The sequence below is a fragment of the Monopterus albus genome, unplaced genomic scaffold (genome assembly GCF_001952655.1).
Source record: "Monopterus albus unplaced genomic scaffold, M_albus_1.0 scaffold354.1, whole genome shotgun sequence".
Taxonomy (NCBI): domain Eukaryota; kingdom Metazoa; phylum Chordata; class Actinopteri; order Synbranchiformes; family Synbranchidae; genus Monopterus; species Monopterus albus.
Window position 1 is genome coordinate 447,749 of NW_018128234.1, and position 8,942 is coordinate 456,690.

Below are 8,942 nucleotides of genomic sequence, written 5' to 3' on the forward strand. Positions count from 1 at the left end.
AGACTTCAAGATTACAACCCTAAATGAAAATCACACAAAGAGGTGAGGGAGGGGAAATGATACAACTGCTGGAAATGATTAATACAGGAGATCAAAACACAGCAACAAAAACAGAGCTCTGGCATCGAAGTGCTAACAGCTCCTAGCACTGCTGGCAAAAGCCAAACCCCTTAAATATTAATTCCTCTGAAATCCACAAAAAGTGCAACTTAAAACCATTATTTCTGGCTTTGAAGCACTTTTGCTGCTCTGCATTCACATGTGGTGCGTGGTCCTGCATCTACACCACCAGCTCCTGGGAAACAACTCTCCCTTTAGCTGCTAAATGTTGCAGCTAGTAGGTATCTGGTGGAGGGCAGGAGCTGTGCAGTACAGTGGCTTTATCAGAGCTTGCTGAAGACATCTACCTATGGTTTTATAGGAGGTTGCTGATGAGAGCCTAGACCATAACATCTATGTGCAGCAGGTAGTCTGGACATCCCTCTCCCCAGTAACTGGAGGATCCGGCGGCGTTCCCAAGACAGATGAGATTAACAGTCTCTCCATCATGTTCTGGGTCAACCCCAGAGTCTGGAGAACCTCTAGTGAAATGTCCAAACCACCTTGGCTGAACTGGCTGTTTCTGAAGGAGGAGTAGCAGCTCTAGTCCAAGCTCCCTCCAGGGAATCATGCATAGATTCGTGAGTGTGTGTATGCACCAAGGTAGAACTGAACGTACACACTGTTTTCATCAGAGACATAAAGCAGCACGTCTGCCTGGTTCTGCCTTATGGATTTCAGTCGTTGTGGAATTTGGTGCAGATCAGTTATTTGCATATACAAAGTGTCTCTGAAGCACATGGTATGAGACATACTGTAGCAATGAAGGCCCCACTAAAGAAGGGCAATTTTATTCAGTGTGAAACACACACTTTGAGAGGGGAAGAAAAATACTGATCATTTACATGGTTTCAATTAAGGGATCACAAACAAAAGAAAAGCTGCTGAAGAGCAAAAATTAACAAGCTATCGATAATGTCCGTTCAGAGAACACAAACAAGACTGAGGTAAAAATAAATAAACAAACCAACAAGTGGTCGGATTGTAAGCTAAAGGTAGAAAAAGCACATACATTTGCACAAACAGCACATGAGGGCAACAGGAAGGCAACCAGCACCTGCTGAATTATCAACTGCTGTTTTAGTCACGGCTTTGCAGGGAATCAGAAGGACCTCAAAACACTCTTCCTCATCTTACAGCCGCATTTTCAAGATCGTTCCATGATGCCAGAACAGTCATCCTCATGCACGGCCATTACACACAGCTACAGCTATTTATAGATCATTGGTAATTAATCCCACACCTGTGAAGGCTTATTGTTAGGCCAGTGATGTCTCAATCGCCAATAAAGGAAAATTAATTAATGGCAGTAACATCAGCAGTTTATGGAATATTTTGCAAGAAAGTCTAAAATGTAAATCAAAACTGAAAATCAAGAACAAAAGAAATGAGAACAAAATTCATTAGCCAATCAAATTTTTAAGAATAAACTTTATGAACTGAAATGTATGTAAACAGCTAAAAATAAAGCAAACTGTCTAAATCTGGCCATCTCACCTTATTTTTCATTTCCACCCTACTCAAACCCCTTTTACACCTGGTATGAACTTATACTAGTTTATGTGTGGGGAAAGGTGTATGCAGGGTTTTTGTAAGGCTTGTTTACACATCTGGCCTCAGGTGTCTCAACTCCTTAAGCTCCTCGTCTCTGCATAATACACTAATTCAACAAAGCATATACCCCAAGGTCATCGCTGTGGCCTAATGGTCACAAAACCATAGCCTCTATGGTTTTGAACTGGGGCTCTTCCATTATAATTCCCTTCTCATTCTGCCTTCATATTTTCCAAGTCTCTAGTTTCACAAATAAAAAGGCCCAAAAACTGTATAAATATACTGTACTCTGTATACATACAGTACACACGCCTTGAATTATTTGTCATGTGCAGAGGCAATTTTATTTACCTATGTAGAAGATACATCTGGAGTACTGTAAACCTCCACCGCCCACCTAGCCACACTTGGCTGCGCTCCAGACTCCCAACAGTCAGGACCCAGGTGCGGTCCCATCGTTTCACATGGTTTGTACACAACAAAGAAGGGGGTGGGCGTCTCCAGCAGAGTCCTCCTCCGAGGCTGCCCAGGTCTCTCTCTGCTGTGGGCAAACCCCAGTCCAAGCTAATGTCTTTTCTCCTGGATGAGTTGAGGACTGCACTGTTTTGGGCACATGTAATGCCACCAGCATTAGGAGGATTTCCTGCTGGGGACTGTACGGTTAGAGATCCCTGTAAACCAGCTGCAGCAGCCGCAGCTTCTCCAGTTTACTGAATCAGTATGAAAGCATAATCAGTTTATGCAGTTGGTTTACATTCTAGTATGTGGAATGTTATCTGTGTTTGGCGAGTCTAAGCATTACTAGCTCCAAGAGGGAGAGGTGACACTGCTTACAACATGAGGGAGTGTGTCAAAACCACTGTCAAACTTTCCATAACTGTCACTGTGCTCATCACTCCAGCTGTTTCAGGACCAGCTTCTTAGCCTCTCAGACAATTCAAGTTCTGGAAACAACTGGGATTGTTCAGTGAGTTTATTTATTTACTGCAGATTTTAAGCCTGAACACACCACTGCATGACAATAGCCTTGTATGCACAGTGCATCTGCTGGAGGTGCTCAGTGAAACCTTGTCCAGGTAGTGTTCTCTGACAGGCTCTGGATCTGCACTGCTGAAAGGTTTCCCACCCCTACATGCCGAGAAACAACCAAACCTCTGACTGAGCATCAGCTCCAACAGGCCATGGCACTGCTACCGCTCACAGCACAGTGCTGCTCTTAACCATCCACTCCTCTTGTTCCTCTCGTCTCATAAAGCCACAAACATTCTAATCTGCAAGTGGCAGTCTGGAGAATGCCTTCATGGATGAGAGCAATTTTAGGAAGATTCCTGGGATAAGACGAAGACAGTTGTTTTTTATGTAGTAACAGATGGAATTCATCACTTGTACTCTCTCTGTGCAGAGCAGGTTGCCTCCTCCTGGGACCCACAAGTGTTAAAAGCCTGCTTTAGAGTGTTAAATGTTTAGGACTGTTAAGCTTAGCTTTATCTTTGCATTGTGGCATCAGGAACCTCTGCAGACACACTCTGGGTTTGCCAGAGCATTAGGATTTTACAAGACATTAGCTTAAAACAACCAGGCTGAAAAAACTTAGAAAAATGAACTGGACTAGATCACTGTCCTCAAAAGAATGTCCTTTGTCCTTCAGGTGGAGGTGGACTGCTGATTCTGGTCCACTGGAGTTGGCCCTCCTGTGTTGGGCCATGCGGCTGCTTAGTTTCGCCAATGTACAAGTCGTTACAACCAGAAAATCTGCATCTGCAGTAGGGATCGGTACCAAAACTACAATCAGACCAAATCATTATGCAGATTTCATAATGCCTGTTGACTGAAATATTTGCCCTCTGGTGCTGTGAAACAGACAATACAGGCAAAAGAGGCATCACCTAATGTTGCTTTGTGTTTGCTAGCTGTCCAAATGAGCAACTGTTGGCTAACATGTATTTAGGAGTAGGTATGCTACAGTTTAGGCATTTAACTTGTGCCATTTTAGACAATGTTTACATTAAGAAAGCAGAAAGTAAGTCAGCATCTTGCTCAAGGACACTCCAACAGGCCTGACTGGTTGTTTATTTATCTTACTAATAGCATCAAGAAACAGCACCATGCGTCAGACAACAACAAGCAAGCTCCTGTTGTGAACAACAGCCCATTTTCATAGTACATTTGTATCAGACTTTTTTCTGTTTACATTAACTACTCTGCAAAGAATGTTGGCTGGTGTAACACAGAACAGCAGTGTTTGATGAAGAGTGTGTCCACATAGTGAGATGAACAACACTGGAGAGTGTCAACAGGACTCAGCAGCAAGAAAAACAAGACAGAGTTTCAGTGTTCACCTGCAGAGACGGCCATGTTCAACCAGGCGGGGAAAAATGTCAAACACGGAGACTCTGTTGACCCAGTTATGCTACAAGGAAGACAAGGACGTAGTTTTGACTTGATTTAATTTGATTGCAAAAATAATTAAAAACACCAGAGGCAGGCGAGACTGTGCCGGCATGTACAAGACACAAAGAAACAGCCTGCACACATGGCATCCAAGAACAAAGCCCAGCAAGGAAGGATACGTAGCACTTAAAGACACATAACACGTGAAACAAAGTGAGTCAAAGTGCAGCGTGAGCGCTGTTGGCAAGGCCGAGTAACGTAACTGGAATCTGGTGGCACTCTGCCAACCACATCAATCACACAGGAGCTCCGTATCTCGGTCCTCTGCAGTGAATCTAATAAAGCTGTGCTATTTAAACAGATTAAATGCCTCATTGTCCGGCTGACTACTGTCTGTGCAGACAAAGGCTCTGAACCCCAGCTTAGGCAGAGTTCAGCAGCCACCCCACCTGTCCTACTCCCCTGGCTGGTTGAGAAATTGTGTCACCCCTGGGATTTTTTATTATGAATATTGTTCTCCAAGGAGATCCAGAGACTTAAATATGAAGTGTAATGGAGCTGGGAGCAACTTCTGGATCATAATTTTAAACCAAACTTCAGTAGTTTCCAAGATTTTTTAACACAAGTGGTTTTAAAGAGCCTGCGTGATGGAAAACAAAGAATAGCTTTGAGATGAATCAGAGTGATGGTGGAGGTCTTTCTATGCTGCCAAATCACTGAAATCTGTCTCCAAGGTCTTTTTAAGTTATTTAAAATTATGAACCTCCTACCCCGAGAGGAAGCGGTGCTGAAACTGTGCCCATTGTGATGTCACACCCCCTCTGCAGTACTACACAGAGTGAAGGGGGCTAAAATGGGAACAGCTGTGCAAAAGCTAAGCTAGTGCCTCCCGCTATGTTTGAATGCTTGTTTGGAAACATAAAGACAAACCTCCAGCTGAAGCCTCCAGTCTATGGCAACAGGTTGCTCTCCTTCCCATTCAGGATCAGACTCTGGTTCATACGTGTCTACTTACGCAAGATAAAGTCTGACCATAGGAGTAGTTTGCATTATTCATTAGGCCCTATTCTGATTGGCTGGGGGTGAAGATAAACATTCACCTCCATCCAATCAGAGTAGGCGCTCATGAATAATGTTCATTTAATGTTAACTTCTGAACCAGCCTGCTGGAGGACAGAGGGGAATCTGGGATGTTTGGAGAATTCTAATACAGTGTCACAGATAGGTTTAAAATATACTCAGTATTTATAAGATGTTATTGCTTTAAGCTATGTAAGCATAAACACAAGCAGTATATGCTGCAGGAGCAACACAGAGACAAAAATATCCACCACAGCGCCCAGGCCGGCCGAGGGTTGTGAGGTCAGGGGGTCACAGAGTAGAAGCTGAAACTGTAAACTAACCGTTACAGCAAACAGAAGCAGGATGCGGAGCAGCAAGCAGAGGACACGTAGCATCTGAGGCAAATACCTGAGGCATGTTGGAGAAGACAAGAAAAAAAAGGGAGTGAGTTTCCCTGTCCGTTTCATTTATTTTCCCAGTGAGAGGGCAAAGGAGTTGTGGCTGTGCTTTTGTTGTCGGCCCCCACCCCTCTAGACTTCATGTTCTGAACAGTGGCCGCCTTGCATCACGCCGGCTTCCACAAACGGCGGGAAGACACCAGGCAAGGGAGGACTGAAAGTGCTCGTCTGAGAGGCTTAATGATGCAATCTGGCAGAAACACCCCGCTACTCTCCCACTGCCGCCTCCCCATGGCAGAGAACAGTTGCAGGGCTGCATGCGATCACTGGACATTTTTTCCGACAGCAGCTGTTACTCGAAGCTGTCACACTGACCACAGAGTGAATTGTGTCCAAGAATAGTGGCTCATTGTGTTGTAATTCTGTAACCTGAGTAGAAAATGTGGGACCTAACAATGAAGAGCTGGATTAAAGGAGAGTAAATCTAATCTAAAATCTGTTTACCCACAGTTCTGTATGTGTAACAGACCTTAACTTTCTTTTTCATACCAGAGATTTGCTGTGTATCACAGTAAGCATGTTGAACTTGTGGAAAAGATATAAAGGTTTTGTTTTGTTAAGAGCAAAATGCATTAATTAATGTGACATTTCTAAGGTCGTTTACTATTCCTGGATGTGAGCCTCATGACTGACGATAATTTTATTAAGAATCATGTTACACAGAAAAAAAAAGTACTGATATTTTCTTACACCTCAACCTTAGAGAAAAGTATATTTGAATTTTTTTCACTTCTGGGAGCCGTCACGTCGTCTGTCTTTGTATCCAGTCTCTGGGTGCAACAACCTGTAGATACACATGGCATTTTACACAGAAACCCCTGCTGTGCACCCCCACATGAAGCCCAAGATGCCACTGCCAACAAAAGCATTCATGTTAAACCAACAGGCACAAACTCCACAGCAGCACTGAGAACTCAGTTACACCACTAAGCAAGTCACGCAGTCGCCTCTGCCAGCTGTAAACTCAGCTCATCAACTGTTGATTCTGGAAGAAAATATAACTTTACGATCAGCGCCGGCTTCTTAAGTGGCTGAGGGGCCTCTGCATCAAAAGCTGCCGTGCTTTGAAATCTACTATTGATTGGGCTGACACGGGACGCTGAGCAAATGAAAACGCTGATTGGGGTTCTAATTGCTCTAATGGCAGATGGAGCAGGCGAAGCAGATTAAACAGAGCATGCACAGGGTTTTCCCAAATCGCCTGAGCAAGCACAAATACCATCTTGGCTCAGACCATGAAGCAGAGAAGGATAAACACGCTGGGCTCCCATGTAATCTCAGACCTGCTGCAAGAAGAGTTGAGATCCCACAGGCTAAGTGCTTCTTCTTCATGTTGGGGTACAGGTGAAAGCCACATCTGCAGGGCAAGATCCTGCATTTTATCAAGCTATTAACCTAAAAAAACAGATTTTCTTAAGACAAGTGCTGGTGGATCAGCGCTGAACTTAAAGGTGTGGTTTCTCCAGCAGCGCCACTGCTTGGCTAAGAAGCAACTGCAGTGAGATTTAAAAAATTGAACGTTGTTTATTCCAACTCTGTACTTAAACAAACAAACGAATGCCCTTATGGTGAGTCCCAGATGTAACTGCAGCTGAAACTGTTCATCCTGAGAGTTTCTCCCACTGACTGGATGCCAGCCTGCTGAGACCTGACAACCTGAAACAATCGCCCACTCGGCCCCGTGGCATTTCCAGGGCTCAGATTTGCTGTGCTGCGAGGCTGACAGCCAGGCCAGATGAATATTAACATGCTACCTCCTGCGTGAAGCTGCCCAGCTCTCACAGAGGATGGCAGCTGATGACAAACGTGGACTGACATCACGGGTAGGTTATATAGGCCTCCTTAATGTTCACTGTGTCACAGCGCCAGTGAAACTTTAGTCTGGTCTTTAACATGCTCTCACCAAGCCACTGACTGGACTCTACCAAAGATCGTTTGTGAATGGAAAAAAAATAATAAAAAAAACAACTACAACACCTCTCTACAACCACCTGGGAACCGTTGTTATAGTTCAGCAGAGTGGAGACTCTCAGACAGAAATGAGCAGCTGATCATGGTGCATTAATGCAGGACAGTCCCAGTTTGTGCAGATCAGATCAGATCAATATTTGGAGACCGTTAAGCTCAGACCTATGAATCACAGAGCCAGTGTTTATTGTGAAGCTGTTACTTCAATGTGTCACAACAATCAGTGTCAACCAACATTTCAGATCCACGACTGCTTAGCTGACTTTCAGGTTGGAGCCTCTCATTAACGTTAGTGCTGATTCATTTCCTAGTCACCACTAAAAATGCAGCATTTCTTAGTCAACAAGAGCTGTTCACAGACATGAACTGAATCTGTGAGGTGGTTTTTCTAACTTCAGTTACTTGCAAAAAGCTGAAATTAATGGCATTTTATTAGGGTTTCAGATTTGATAAGATTCTACTAAACCACAACCCTACACTAAACTGTATAAGCTTCAGCTGTAGCTAATAAACTGTCAACTGCAGCGACCTACCTTATTATTATTATTTTTGTTTGAAGACAAGTTCGCCAACTTGATAATCACAGTGTGCAAAGATATTGTTTTATAAAGTGCTTCTGCTAGTTTGTTCACCTCTGGTGTGCTATTTGAAGGTGTATAAACAACTAACTCTCCCTGACGTCCACCAACATCTCTGTATTTAGTAAAAATGTGGAGGCCACTCAGGAACAAGGAACAGAGCTGCAGTAGGATGATTTGCATTTAACTGAAAATGTGTTGGTAGATAAATACATGTTGGCACTCTGGGAATTCAATACAGCTGCTGGTGGGTAAAGAAAATAACTTTCATCTTGTTTTTCTTCCACGAGTGGAAAGTTTTACACACTCTCCTGTGTGATGAGTCAGCTGTGTGACTGTGAGCCTCTGAAGCCCTCTTCAGAAAGAATATACGCATTTGTGAAAAAATACATTTTCTCCTTCCTCAGTGAAACAACTTTGGAGCCCAAAGGAGGATTTTACTCCTCCACAGATGTAAGTCTGCTGTGTTTGTTCAGCCTGAGAGGCAGATCATCTCAGGCTGATGCCACATCAGTGGCTGTGAAGTGCTGCTCGCCTCTGCCGACTCGCCCGAGACTGTGTTTAACAGCAGCCGTGTCTGCAATAAAACGACAATTATGGCAGATATTTCTCCAGCGGGAATCAAACAGAGACAGCGGTCAGCTTTACGTCAAGTGACTGCATGCCTGGAGTCTTAAATCACTGTTCAACTCGCTCGAGGGAGACAACAGCAAGACCAAATATGAATTTATGGCCCTGCTGTGTGACAGCAGCTCTGCGCCACTACAGCAGAACAAGCCTCTCTCATCCCCGCAGGTCGTAATCTCCCAGGAAGGAGGAGAGAAAAATACAT